The sequence below is a fragment of the Delphinus delphis genome, chromosome 4 (genome assembly GCF_949987515.2).
Source record: "Delphinus delphis chromosome 4, mDelDel1.2, whole genome shotgun sequence".
NCBI classification, from domain to species: Eukaryota; Metazoa; Chordata; class Mammalia; order Artiodactyla; family Delphinidae; genus Delphinus; species Delphinus delphis.
In genome coordinates, this window is record NC_082686.1 from 98,219,656 (window position 1) to 98,235,252 (window position 15,597).

The following is a 15,597-nucleotide window of genomic DNA, read 5'->3' on the forward strand; positions in this document are numbered from 1 at the left end:
TTTTTCCCCTTCATTTTAAAATTAAAAAACAAAACAAAACAACTTTACCAAAGTGTGGCTAGATTGCAGTCTCCATTAATTTTTCCTGGTGTTCTGAGGACAAAAGATATAAAATGAGAGTATTTCCTTTTATCTGCTAGTTCTGGGTTTATCTGGGTTCCTTATAATTCAATCTTCTATAACTCTTCTTTATGTTTTTTAAAATCATTTTATATTATATTCACTTACACTTTTTACAGGTTCGCTTTTAAAGTGTACGATTTAGTGGTTTTTGAAAGCTGTGCACTCACCACCGCTATCTAGTTCTAGAACATTTCACCCCAGAAAGAAACCCCATAACCATTAGCAGTCACTCCCCATTCCCGCTGTCCCTTAACACTAATCTACTCTTTGTCTTTATGGATTTGGCTACTCTGGATATTTTATATAAAATGAAATGTGGCCTGTTGTGTCTGACTTTCTTGTTTAGCATAATATTTTCAAGAGTCATCCACGTTGTAGCATCTATCAGTACTTCATTCCTTTCTATGGTTAAATAATATTCTATTGCATGGCTATACAACATTTTGTTTATACATTCATTTATTGATGGACACTGGGCTGTTTCCATTTTGGGGCTATTATGAATAACACTGCTATGAACATTTGTGTACATGTTCTTGCGTAGACCTATTTTTCTCCAATTCTATTAGGCTTATGTCCTGATCTTAAGGAGAAATATTCAGTCTTTCACCATTAGGAAAGATGTTAGCTGTAGGTTTTTTGCAGATGTCCTTTATAAGTTGAGGAGGTTCCCTTCTATTTCTAGTTTGTTGAGTTTCATGTTTTCACCCTGAAAATCTGTTGGATTTTATCAAATGATTTTCTGTATCTATTGAGATGATCATGTGTCTTTTGTTCTATTGATATGGTATATCAATAGATTTTCTGACTGATTTTCATGTTTAACCAACCTTGCATTCCTGGAATAGATCCCACTTGATCATGGTATATAATTTTTATTTGTTGCCAGATTTGATATAAGGATTTTTGAGTCTATATTCAGAGTTTCTATTTCTTCTTGTTTTGATAGTTTGTGTTTTTGTACTAATTTGTCCATTTCACCTAGGTCAACTAATTTATTGCCATATAATTTTTCATACTATTCCCTAATACTATCTTTTATTTTTGTAAGGCTAGTAGTGATGTCTCCTCTTTATTATATTCACTTTTAAATATCATTTTGCTCTAAGTTTTAATAAAGTATCTTAATTTCGCTTTTAATTGACTATCATGGCTTCCTACAATATTTAATATGCTATTCAGTCTTTATTAATTGTATTTTAAAGTCTGGGCTTTACTATTCAGTACATTTATGTTGTTTGGCTCTTACATCAATATCATTGTCCCTATACAATATTTTGTGCAACTCTTGAAAATTTCTTACAATAAGATGACACCCTTCCCAGTTTCTTGAACTTTTATTGTAGGGGTAGGGAGTACTTAAATTTAGAGATTCTAATCCCCATTTGAATTAAAAGTTATAGTTCACTTAAAATAATAAATCATAATAAAATAAAATCTAACATTTAATAAAATAACATTTAATAAGCATATAATACACACCAGGTATTACAATGCACTGTATGTGAAATCTCTGTGTATCAGTATAAACATCCCTGGAGTGAAGTTACAGATTACATAGCCAAATTTGAACCCAGTTTTGCATCACAACAGAAACCACGTTCTTAACCAGTGGTTGACAAACTTTTTTTTTAAAGGGCCAGATAGGAAATATTTTAAGTTTGTGGGCCACATGGGCTTTGCCACAGTGACTCAACTCTGCTGTTGTAGCAAGAAAGCAGTCTTAACAATATGTAAATGAATGCACATAGCTGTGTTCCAAGAAATCTGATTTACAAAAAAAGGTAGTGTGCTATAGGCCATCAGTTGTGGTCCCCTGCTCTTACCAGCACACCACACTGGCCTACTTCTCAAAGCCTTCCCTGATTACCACATAGATCAATTTCTTCTGCTTCTTCTGCTTCTGGACATCTACCATAGTACCTGTTGTAATACCATCATCATAAATCATATATCCTTGTTTATATATATATATATATATATATATATATATATATATATATATATATGTCTTGTGATGTCTTCTTTTGTTAACTATATTGACAAAAGCTTATGCCAAGGAGTTAAGTGGTTTTACATATCGCAATATTGTGTTGTATCTCTCTATAACACCCAACCCCATGCTACAGATTATAGTAGTTTAGAAATTTACTTGAGTATATCTGGAGAGTTTTGCCTCTATAAAGCCATTCATCTAAGTTCACATAATAGAAATGTAAAGACTGGACAATAAAGATGTTGATATGGAAATGCAGACAACTGCTGTATAGCCAAGGTTCTATGGTCAACATCTTTGATTATGAGTTTTTTTAAAGTAGAAAAAATATTTGTTTCCATTTTCTCAGTTTCAATTTTCTTCTCAGACTTTCCTATCTCAAGGAATCCTAATTTTTCAAAACTATAAGTCCATGATGTATTATTCTAAGAATGAGTAATAATTTAGGTAATAATAAAGGTATAGCTGTTGATAATATTTTTCACATTTTAGAAATGGGTAATAACACCATTTTCCAGGATTAACATTTTTTAGAATGAGTTCCTTTCTATGAAACAATGGCTTTGTGGCTTTTTTGGGCAGATAGCATTTGTTTTAAGATTTTTTTAATATTCAATTGTTCTTTCATTTACATTATACCCATATTTTTAATTCAGTCTATAAGAAGATACTTTGATACCTTGAGGCTCAAAGCAGATTTAAAACAGAATTGTCCTTTCAAGTGTTACTGAATACATCTGTAATGAAAAGTACAGGACAAGTATTATATGTGGAATGGGCTACAGGATCTTTTAACTAGAGATGCCGTCAGTCTCTGAGAAATGCCTTTGCCCAGAGACTTGAAATTTGGTAGTCACAGAAGTGAAAACTTGGTGTAAGAAGGTGAGAGTTTTCTAACCCGGAGAAAACAAACAAACAAATGAACAAACAGGAAGCATAAACATCAGTCGGAACGAGAAGGAATACAATTTAAAGTTAGCATGGTTTTAATTATCAGACTATGGCTGAAACTATGGACTGGTTACCCCAAAATCACACTCGAACCACTGTTCCCCTGCTTCATCCACCACCAAGGCCCAAAGTCCCTGATATCTCGAACATCCCTTAAAAATAGGGACAGCTACATGCCATGAGCCAGTAAGTCCACAGTCGACATTTGCTAGAGGTCACTGGGAAAGCTTTTACTTCCTGATTAAAAGAGAAAGACTCAGTAGGCACAAGCCTTTCCTCATTCTTCCTGCCCTGAACTAGAATATGATGTCTCGATCTGCAGAAGCATCCATCTTGCATCAGGCACAAGGTGTTGTGAGGACAACACCCTGACAACATTAAGCCTCTAACCAAAAAGGACACAACCGCTTTCCTCTAGACTTCTTGTCCTGGAAAAAGTAAATCCCTATTATTTTATGTCATTGTACATAAAACTTGCAGCTGAAAACATTTCTAATTGATACATACTTGAAAACCACTTTTTAAATTGTCAGTTACTTTGAGGCCACATAATGTGAGTAAAAATTGGCTTTTAAGATAACCTTGGACAACAGGATTTCTTTCTCTTTCAAAATGTTTAATTTCATATTAATAATTACTAACAAAATCTGTTATATTAAAAAATGAATAGTTATTATTAGGTCTTCATAATTTTGTTATTGACATTTTATTTTTAAAAGAACAAATCAAAAACTCTGAAATACAGAAAAAGTTACTTTTCTGGCTTAACATACCTTGTGCTCAATACCTCACAATATAATTTTTAAAAGTTCCCCGACTTAGCAAGGACAAAAATTATACCATTGTTACACAGCTGTCAGAATACTGGAATTGTATAAATTTCATCCAGTATTATACGTCAAATGACGTATGGTATAAATCCAATTTAACCTGCCTTAGACATAGAACAAGAGATTTAGGATACTATGTGAAGGTTTCTTAACTGGAAGGCTGAATGTATCTAAAAAACATTAATTGCTTCAATGATTTTAAATTGCTTTGTGAAGTACACAACAATTAAATGCTCTGATAATTGATTTAATTCAAGTGAGTGGCAAAAATTATACATCATAATACAGTATTTATAGCATACTACTAAAAGATGAAAAAACAATAAAATTAACTCTTCAAGTTACATAGGATTAAAAGACCTCAAATAAAACTTAGGCTCAGAACAAAATTTAGGTTATCAAGAAAATGGCAGAAGCAATCCAATATTGGCAAAATATCAAAAGTATCTTGGTGAGCTCTTTCGGGTCCATTCAAAAGAAGCTAAGACACTAAGGGGAAAATAGACTACAGGTTGACAGGTACTCACTGAATTGCTAGATTGTGCAATAGAAATCACTTTCTGACACTTGAGTTACTGTTACTGGGAACTCTGGTATATCTGGGAAAAACAATACACTTAGGCAAATGAGGTTATTAAATCAAAGTAAATTCCATCTGCCTTTCTTCTCACACTAAAATTATGAGCTGTGTGCTCAGAAGGCTCCTTTCCTAGGCTGAACCAGAAGGGGGCCTTGAAGCACTGGCTAGAGCTGGAGGTCCCATGCACACTTCATCAGCTATGCTGTACGGAAGGTCAGCACTGAATACTGTCAATGCCAAATCTCAGAACTCATCTCTTCCCCATGCTGGCTCAAAGATGACAAATACCTGAATAATTTAGATTTAATAAGCCTGAATAAGGTCTCCCATTGTAACCATTTCACTGAAAACAGAACATTCAAGAGCAGTTAAGTTTTAGTTAAGATAAAGCCTCATGTTACGTTTATATACTTTTCTCTAAGTCTCTATGTGTCAAGAAAAAAAGTCATAAATTGTGTGTATATACACATAGTACGGAATGTTACTTAAAAGTACATCTTTAAGTCAGCAAAGTTCTAGAGACAAGGAGAGACCACACAAATTTCAAATGGCATTGAATTAATAAATTTACATTTAAAGTATACACACATGCAAGGTTGTAGTTAATAGCAATGTTTACTCCATTCAGAAATCCAACAAAATGCAGTGACATTTATATTTAGCTCAATATAAGCAACTGTTGTGGGCAGAGGGCTGAATTTAGTGCTAAAAGACATGTTTAAAAAAATTCAGTTTTCTAGGTGTACTTGTGAAAAATGTAAAATGATGCTTCTTTACAGGTTGTCAACTATAACTGTTACTGTTAAACTATTATGTGTAAGGCTCTCAAAGTAAATACCAAGATAAATGAAACTCAGTCTTAATTCTGAAGATACTAAGCATCTGGTGAAGAAGACAGGAACTCACCTAACTCTATACAAGGCACTATGCTAAGCATTTAGAGTAACGCCAACGAACCACGAAGAAGGAAGATTAATCAAACATCAGTTCTAAGCCAAAGTGTATCTATCGCATGCTAGTAAAGGCATATTAAAAAGCAAACAAATGATAGTTAAATATCTGCTATTATTAAATTTACTACTAAAGAACTATTTACAATTAACTAGAATTCTCCAGGTCTTATAATAATAAAAGAAAAATCACATTTGAATTCTTAATTCTAACATTAATCAGATTAATTTGTTTCTGGAATAAATGCCAAATTCCGCATGTGCTTAAATACAATGAGTCTGGCTCTTTTTTTAAAAAAAAAGAACAATTAGAAAAATGGAAGAGCGAATTCAATTTTTATAGAATAAAGTATGCTTTTCCTAGATAAGCTTCTACAAAGGTATCTTACTGGAAGTAAACAGTGGTGAGCCACAGGCTTCCTTAGCTGTAGAATGCAGACCTTGAGTATCACTGGTGGGAGAATCCTTTTCCTTACCTATAACTGCCTATCTCTGGAAGGATTTAGAAATGTTGGCACATGAAGTTGTAGGTAAGTCTTTGCAGTCCACATAGTCTGAATCAAATTGGGCTCAAGTAACACTTTTGCAAAGGTTAACCAGCACAAGGTCATTCTCAGAAGGCCTAATGTATAGCACTTATTCTGTGAGGGCAACTGACTCTCGTTTGTCAAAGTGCAAGATGTATCAATGCGTACATTAAAGAAGTATTGGTCCCCACTTCTAATTCAGTAAGGTTATAGGGCAAGTTCTTTCTGCTGAGCATTATATAAGATGCTGAGAACAAATAGGAGATAGGAAAGAAGCATAGTGTCTAGGAACTAATAATTGTTAACTTAAAACACACTGATCCAGACTTTAAGGACTAAATTCTGAAAACATTAGACATAAGATTGAAAATAAGACAGAAACAAATCTTTACCTTTGTATAACAATCTTGCTCCCCAAAGCCTGTTTAACCTTAGGAGATGACTTTAAAAGGCAGCAGGGGCTGGGAGGGGAGGGTCCTGCTCATCTTTAGTGTCTGGTTCAAGTACCTTTGCTATTAAGGGGGAAAACCTCAGTTTTTACTTTTAATATTATATCCAAATAATATTAAGTTTCACTTAGAAGTGAATGTATACATGCAGGATCCTTTTCACTTTGCTTCAGTAACCCATAATGATTCAAAACCTAATGAATTAATGTCAGTCTGACTCCAGTTAAAATGACAATGTAGGAAAGTACTGTCTCCCACTATGGGTATAAGCCTCTAGAAATTAATAACTGGGAAAACAGGTCATGAAATCACTTACAGGCATTCAACAAAAAAAAAGGTCAAATCTCTTGCTCTCTTGCTAAGGGTATGTGTCTCAAACAGGTTTCTTCATATCTATGCCCCCTTGTACGCCACCTCTCCCCCACTGCCGCCCCCCAAAAACCATTTGATCTTGAACCTTTACGTCTTGCTCTTTTGTACTGCATGCATCAGTGAATCCTCCTGTTAGAAAGAGAAACCCATGCCACTCAATTATTTTTACTCAATAGGCTTAGAGTTAGAATTATAAATTTTTAAAAAAATCCAAAGTATATTGTAATTTGAAATTAACCAAGTCTTTCAGCTAAAGAACACTAATTTCATGAGCATCTTCCACTTGAGAGACATTCTGCACTCCGTTGGTTTTCTTCTTTCTCATCACATGCATACTCTGATAGCCATACACAAAGAGTAAAAATCAAGCACAGAATAATATGCTTTTAACCTAGGTAGTACTTCACATAAAATTGTAAACTGTCATATGATGAACATTTTCAACACCAGTAATGTACAAGAAGTCTTCAGCTTATCTGCGATTTAATGTGAACACCAATTTAAAATGTGTCAAGAGTTCAAGGTAACAAATACTTAAGTGCCACACACTGCCAATGATTTTCTTCCTTATAAAAACATGGTTTTCTTACTCTCAAATGTTATAGGAAGCCAATCTCTTTCACTGACACAATAAAAAAGATCCATATCTTGGAAACAGGTGAAAAATCCAGTACTTTAATACCACAGACTCATTCATTCCTAATGAGATTCTATCCTTTTTGATACTTCAAAGCAGAAGACCTATAAATAGTTGGGATTCAAAGTACATCTGAATTTCGACGGTTTTGGTATTTATTTTCTATCTCACTTACTTGATTATTAACTGATTCCCAATCAAACCCTTTCAAAAAGATCTTCTGATAAAGGCCCTGAAAGAACTTCATTGCCAGTATTATTATTAATTATTACATGGGGGAAACGACCCAGTGACAGCAAGTATTCAATTTCACAGAATGAATCAGTAGCAGAGCCTGAGAGAGAATCTGAGACTCTGATTCAGGATGATCTATTTAATCAGAAATAACAAGGGCAAACACAATCTTTTCCAAGCCTAACTAACTATACCCTAGTACCCATTTTTCACCCTAAAATCATTTTCACAGGGTCATATCAGCTATGTGGATTAAGACTCTCCTGTGATGTAGCAAAGATAAAATCCCATCCTTACCATGGCTGCTAAATTTAGTGGCTACTGTTGCTTTTTCTTTTTTCTAAGCTCTTTGCTGTTTCTAATACTTACCTGATCTACTTGAGGACAATCGAAAAGCAGCTGTTTTTCTAAGATCTGTCCCCCTATATATTCCTCTAGTGGGTGAGAGTATGGGAGGGAGTGTTGGAGTATATACACTGATAAGTCACTTAGGCTTATCAGTAGTAGCACTCAGTAGGATTGAACTTGAAGCTATGAAGAGAATTCTTTCCAGCCATTTCTTTTCAAAAAGGAATTTTGTATCACAGAAATAAAATCCCTAAATCATGAGTAAATCAGCAAACCATGAAAACAAAACAAAACAAACAAGAATAGAAGGTAATTACTCCATTTTAGTGACCCTAGTTCAAAAAAAACAAAAAACCCAGATTAAAGTATTCAGGCAGACTCTGAAATATACAACTGTCACAAGGAAAGCATTTCAGAGCAAAATGTGCTGCAATATGCTACTATGATTAAAAGCCATGTAATCTGGAGAACCTCTGTGACAAAAAGAAAAAGAAAATGAACTAGGCAAATAGCTTTTTACAGTTTTTTTCTAAAAAAAAGGCTGTAATTTTGTCATAGTTACACAAAGGTAGATGTGACTTTCATCTTAGTATTAAAACATATTTTCACCTATTGGTGTTTAATTACACTCAAAGGAATCACACGTGGTTTAATACTAAGAATAAACTATTATTTTATGACACTATTACATGCGTTAAGCCTGAGCCCATCATAACACATACTAAGGGAAACCATTTAGCATACACTGTCTAAACAGAAAAGATCCTTGCACAGCTTTTCTGGTACTTTTGTTTTTTAAAATGTACAAATATTACTAGACACAAATGAGAGAATAAGGAGCAGCTGTGAAGTACACCATACGTTCCCACTGTAGGCTGAGTCCTAGTCTTTGTTCCGATAGTTTAAAGCCACTGGAAGGAAAGCGAAGTGTCTCCATTAAAAAACAGTTTTACATTATTGCTGGCAAAAGTTATACTTCTGATAGGTTCAGTCATCGTGATTATTCCTGACTGTATTTCCTTCTTTAATAGACATCTCTTTCAATTCTAGGAACCTGCAGTATAACCACCCTGGAAAACAGGTCGGTAGCAGGGCAATCTGATAAAACAACGTGAAGGATAGATAGTAAAGAAGAATGCTAAGTTATTTTCCTAGTGAAACAGTTCTGAAGTAATTCTCTATCAGTGACAAAATTTTTGTTTTTTACCAGCTACGCACCTATCCAAATATCATCCACCTTGTCCTCAATTAGCAGTTTCCTCAATATTAAAATTTCCCAGAATAGTTTTAATGGTACAACTCAAGCCAAAAACACTAACCACGCCCTTTATACCCTGAGTCAAGCCACCTTTTGCTTTTTATCCCCCCGCAAACTCCAAAAACGTACATCTTTCACCTAAAAGGGTTTGCACCAGTTCCCTAACCCGAGTCAGAGACTCTTTTTGGCTGTGCCTTGATAAAATTCCTATTGGAAGACGCTTTCTCCCGGGCAGAGGAGACGCCCATAGAGGCACCCACGCTTACCTCCCACACACCTGCAGCCCCTGGCGGGATGCTGGAGCAGAGGCTCCGAGGACTGCGCTCCTCTCCTGTTCCTGCTCTCCTCTCTCCCGGGAAACTACAGTCCAGGCTGCGCCTTCTGCTGCTACAGGGACCTAAGCTCCGCCTCCCCCTCCTCTAGTTGGCGAATTCGGCAGCTGTTGCTCCTCCCCCTGCTGTTCCGGCTGTTCCCCTGGCTGAAGGCGGCGGGAATCTCCTTCCCTGGTACCTTCGCGCTCCCCGCACTTCTGCAGCTGCTCTGCCGCTTCCCTTCCCCGGGGACCCCTCTCCCTTCACTCAGTGGCCTGACACCTATAGCAGCCTCCCGCCCCGTCCGGGCACCTCCGCGAGGAGCCCAGGCTCAACCTATCCCTGCCTGAGCCGCAGGTCTCGCCGCTCGGTGTGCCTGGTGCTTGGCCGCTTTCGGGGAAACTGCTCCTCCAGCCAGGGTGAATCCTCACACCGCGCCCTCCCTCCATCCTGCCTATTATTCCCGCGGCTTCCTCTCCGCCCGCGCAGCTCGACCGCCCCACGTTCCCCACTTGGAGTTCTCCCCCCACCCCGCTTCCTTCCTCGGCTCCGCTAGCCCGCCCCCACAATGGGTGAGTCGCCTCCCGGGCCGACCCTGCATCCTGATTGGCGCAGGTGAGAGCTGACCCCTCCCTTCCTCTTCTTTCCGTGCACCCTCTCTCTTTTTCTCACCTCCTCCCGCACAGACAGGGAACTCTCCTACTATTGGCTAAAAGTGTCCCCACCCATCGCCTAAGGCTCCACCGCATGGCTTGACGGGAATTGTAGTCTTGCATGTGCAGGAATTGCCGACAACACCGGCGAGTGGGACTACGAGTCCCCATAGGCCCCTGCGCGCCTCCGGCAGGGCAGGATTCCGGACAACGCCTGGTTCCTCTCGGGTCCTTCCGGCGTCGCCGGAGTGAATTGATCTGGGAGTTGAAGAGGGCTCCGAAGGTGGCAAGTGAAGTCACTGCCTCAGTTGCCGGTAAGGTGTGGCTGTTCTGTCCCAGTCACCGTAGTCCCGCGCGGAGCAGAAGAGCTCTAGGGTCACACGGGGGTCGTGGCTGAGGCACTCGGGCTTGGTTCTGGCAGGCGGAGCGGACGGGGCTGGGAACGGGGCCCTATGGGCGTAAGCGAGGTTACCCTACGCGAGTGGCGTAAAGCGGGTTTGTAAATGCCGCCTGCCCTGCTCGGGCCTGAACGCCTCCAGGAAGTCTCCTCTAGGTGGGGGCGGGAGGGGAAGGGCGAGGTTGGCCTCTGGTGCCCCCGGAGGAGGGAGAGGGCGGATGTGCCTGGGGTGGGGTCCTCTGAAGGTGTGGCTTGGGGCGGGGAGATGAGGCTGCTGTTTTCCCCCTGCTTTAGAAATAGGAGAGGGAAGGAGTGGAGGAAGGAAGGGGCGCTTGGAGTCTGCTTTTGAGGTGACTCGGGTTATGCCCTTTGAGGGAAGAGGAGAACTGTAGAAGAGTCAAATGTTGACAGAGACCTACGGATTCAGTACCAGTTTCATGACGTGGTCCCTCTAAGGAGGTAATTTTACCCTAAGTAGAAAAGCTTAACGCTATAAAGATGTAATTCCTAAGATGTATTTACTGTTTACTGTTTTCAAAGAGCATTCACAGTTGGATGCTAATGAGGAAACTGAGGGGATAAATGACGTGCCCAAGGTCACACACGTAGGGACAGATCGTCTGAATCTAATCTAGTTGTAATCCAGCTTCTGCATCGGAGCTGCCGCACCAGAAAGGAGTAGGGAGTTTGTTTTTTTTTTGAAGAGGGTGGAGGAAGTTGCAAAGTAATGAATTTTAGGTATTTCTAAGAAGCCATCTGTGAGGTGAAGAGTTTTTTTGAGCTGGAGAGAAATTCCTCAGCAAAAGAAAAGCACGCACTCTAACCTGTTGGAAAAATAAGAAGAATCAGTTTCAACTTACCTATTTTTTCCTTTTATTAGAGGTATATTAAATGATGGACTGTGCTACCATTTTAAGGGGTAGTTGATGGGACAGGAGAAAGTCAGGTAACAATACAGCTCATCCTTACTGGTGAAAGATATTCCTTTCCCTTTCTACCTTAGTCTTTACTCTGTTTTTTTACTTTCAGCTGAGAACAATGGGATTAGGATTCTTTCACGAAACTTATTTTACACTTTTTCAAATAATGCAGCAGCAAGAAAGAGTTTATTTCTAGTTGTGCTCATTACTAGAAAAGAAGATACGTTGCATTTCTTGGAGGTAGCATCACATTTTTGTTGATTTTTATTTACTTCCCCTCATTTTCTGGGCTCGTGTGTGTGTTGTGTGTGTGTGTAATTAATAGCATCAGGCTCTTGTATATTCTATTTTTCTTAGCATCATCTATGAGTTTTAATTCATCCTTATTTTATATTAAAGAATGGAAAAATGGACATTTGTGTTTTATATTGAGCAGAAAGCAGTGTGCTTGTTCCAGTCTTACCCATTGTTGTGACCAATTATAATTACAGTTCACATATATTATTATTAGACAGTTCTTTAATAGAATTTTAGGAGTATGTTCATTGACATTAAGATCTCTTCCTGGTAAGTTTATAGCTAAAAATCGGGTATCTACTGATAGCAGGTAATCAGTCATGGTTTACTGTTGTATAAGTTGACCATTTAAATAGGCAGTATTTTGAATGTACTCTGAAATTATTAAAATTATCCACAATGTGTTTAACTTTTGAATGCAAAAACACTTTATAGGATCAGAAATACTCTTACATTCCTCTTTGATTGAAACTCAGATGGTCTGGAAATTAATATGACTTTTAAAATGAAAGAGAGGTATGATGCTATAGAATGAAGTAAAATAAAAAATAATTAGTACCATAAGTAAGTAATGCAGTAGACAAGGAAGGAAGACTGACTGAACAAATGGAAAATTATGTGGAGGTAACTGGCTCAGTGCTGTGTTAGAAGGGTGCGGTAGTTTAAATAGACCATAAACTGAATATGAGTCAGTTATGGTAAAGCAAGAATGTGAAAGTATTTTCTATATGGCCATGTAGGCATTTGCTTTTTGTTGGAGGAAGTGAGAAATGAGTTCTTATTTTTGACATGCAGTTAGGAGGTTGTGGAATGACTTTTGAACCAAAAGCCAGGAAAACTTGGAAATTAGTAAAATTAATATAATGCACTTGTCTAGTGAGTGTTAATTTTTGTCCTTGGTTCGATTCTACACCAACTGCTCTTCATCTCTGAGCTTCATTATAGTACTGATATTTCACCAATGGCGAATGGTGAGTAACGGAATGGCGGGATAATGTTTCTATTGTATTTATCATCTTTCAGTCACATGCTGGAGTACTGTGGTCATTTTGGAGCTCTGCACACTGAATAACTTAGGGCTCACAGAATGATGTGTACGCTTATATTTTTATAGTAGTTTGCAATTCACCAGTGTCCACATTCATTGTCATTTTGGGTTTTGCAGGAGCCTTGTGTGAACTTTTGGACCTCATCTCTTATAGGGCTTAGGTTGTGTCCCATATACATGATTTTTTTTTCTTTAAGGATGTAAGATCTGTAAGAACAGGACTGTTGTGTTATCATTGTGTTTCCCAGTAGGTAAAATAATTGAGTACCTGTTTACAAAGAGAATAAAGAAGTTCAGATTGGTTAAGTGCAAGATCACGGAGCTAGTAACTGGTGGGACCAAGGCATAATCCAGGTCTTCTGACTATAGATATTTAATATTGTGGAATAAAGACTCAGTTCCCTTAGATTATTTATTTTACATGAGAAAAAGACTTAAAATGATTTAAATATTCAAATACTGTTACCCTCTTACTCAGTTTAATGCTCACAGTTTCTCTTGTCTCCTATCTAACTCTCCATCCTTAACCCCAGCCTTTCTCATTTACTGTGCTTTTCAATTACTACCTACAAAAGCTCTTTCCTGACCTTTGTACGCCTTACATCCTCCTGCCTGGGCTGCTTCCCCTCCCCTTCCCAAGTCTGGCCCACTCCTAGTTAATTTTCAAGTCTCAGTTTAAATGTTATTTCTCAGGGGAACCTTCTCTGACCATTGACCCCTCCTTCCCCAAACTACAGTAAGTTCCCACTATATCTTCACCATACTCTGTAATTCTTTGTAGCATCATCACAAGAGGAACTTAATTATTTCTGTGTTTATTTGGTAAATGTCTGTCTCGCTCACTAGATTGTAAGCTACCTGAGCAGGGCCCTCATTTGTCATGTGCCTTACCTCACTACTTATACAGTAGTGTCTGACACAAAGTTAACTACTCAGTAATTATTTGCTGAATTTATGAACAAATGTAAGTGCATTCATGCACAGTGCCTCCAGCACTCTACTAGGGGCAGAAATACAGAAATTAATAAAGGAGACATGTTCCCTACCTTTGAATAAAAAGGAGTTATTTTCAGAAGTTTAATATAAATTGTAGAAAGATGTTTGTTCTTCCTTAGAGGTCTGTAAAATCAGGGTAGTTTTCTACGTGGACATGGCAAAGGAATCATTTTCTATTACAGCAAAATTTCTGTATAACAGCATTTTGGACACCTTGTCACTATCCTGCTTTTGCAAGCAACATTCATTATAACAGAATACAGATGTGGAAGAAACTAACTTTCAGTGGATTCTGTTCTTCCCTAATGGTATCTCATTCTGTCCTCAACAAAATTCATGCATTTTCCTTTTTTCTTTGTTGTTTTGTTTCATTTTTTAACCACAGTATCTTCCTTTGAGTTTTTACCTTTAGTATCACCTGCCTTAGGCAAGGTGACTGTAAAAGTGAGTAGTACTTATTTCAAAGGAGCTTATAGTTTGTGCTTCTTGAAAGTTTTCATATTTGAGTGAGTCTTATGGTAATATCTTATTTGCTTTAACCTAGATACTTATGAGAGTAAAAATATTATTTTCAAAACATGCAGACTAAATTCAGGAAAAATTGTGTCAGGTTTTGGTCCTGAAAACAAATTCTCTGATCTTTCACAGTACTGTAATAATGGCATAGAATAAATTCAACAGCTCTGTGTTGCTGTAGCTTTGCCTGCCTTCATGAATTTACCCATTTACTCTTCCGCAAGATATTGTCGAAAAGTGATTGCTGATATTTGGCTTTAAAACTTGGTAATGCTCCCAGTTTTTATTTTTAAATGTAAGTCTTTGATAAGTCCTAAATTTAATTTTTAAAAAGTAAGTCGCTATGTTGTTTGAATTTTGGATAAAAAATTGATACTGACCTAGCATACTAATATGTGAAAGATAAAACTGAAGTACTGCTTCTTATATCTTGTTGGGTTATTAAGGTTGATATGATTGGTAATGTATGCCAAGAATTTTAAGCTAATTCCATGATAAACAATTTTTTTCCATAATATAAACTGCAGAAGTGATTTAGATGTTAAATAGTGTCATCGATGGTGTGTATTATTGCATTTGAAATGTTATAGAAAGTTGCAGTCTTAGAGATTTATGTTTTAGCAATCTGCACGTGCACACACACACACACACACACACAATGTAAAAAGTGAAAGCATCTTTATTGTAGCAGTTAGAAATAATTTATTGGCAGAAAGGTAAACAGTATAGTTTGGTGGTCCATTTTCGTCTGTATGAAAATGAAGAATTCAGTTTTCTCATTTTAGCTATACAATTAATTGCATCTTGGATGTAATATAATACTAGTTTTATTTTTCAAGGTCACCCTTACATTTTTGGTATGTATAATCTTTTTTTTTTTTTAACCACCCAAAAAGTGAAATAAATATTCAGTCTCACTATGCAGTTGCCTAGAATCAGGTGTTGCTATTAAAAAAAAAGAAAGAAAGAAAAGAGGATTTTTTATCAGCAAGCTTATGAATTATTGGGTAACAGCAGTAGAGCTTATTAAGTGGTAGTCACTACTGTTTACTTAGGCCAGTCCTTTGGAAATAAGTTTACCAGAAGTAAGTTAGATTGCATAATAATGATACTTTGGTTCATTCATTTATCAAATATTTATTGAATATATATTATGTATAAAATTGCCTTAAATCTTCTTTGTACCAACCCTATGATGTAGAGG

General features: G+C 37.2%; 2 protein-coding genes across 2 annotated transcripts in view; one reads left to right on the forward strand and one right to left on the reverse strand.

Moving 5' to 3' along the window:
- The window catches only part of SERPINI1 (serpin family I member 1), a 69,057-nt gene extending 59,401 nt beyond the window's left edge, over window positions 1-9,656 (reverse strand). Inside the window, exon 1 of the mRNA XM_060011183.1 lies at window positions 9,522-9,656. The gene's annotated coding sequence lies outside the window, so the exon portion shown is untranslated. The remainder of the gene's footprint in view (window positions 1-9,521) is intronic.
- Window positions 9,657-10,372: 716 nt separating this feature from the next.
- The window catches only part of PDCD10 (programmed cell death 10), a 39,737-nt gene continuing 34,512 nt past the window's right edge, over window positions 10,373-15,597 (forward strand). The window contains exon 1 of the mRNA XM_060011185.1: window positions 10,373-10,533. The gene's annotated coding sequence lies outside the window, so the exon portion shown is untranslated. The remainder of the gene's footprint in view (window positions 10,534-15,597) is intronic.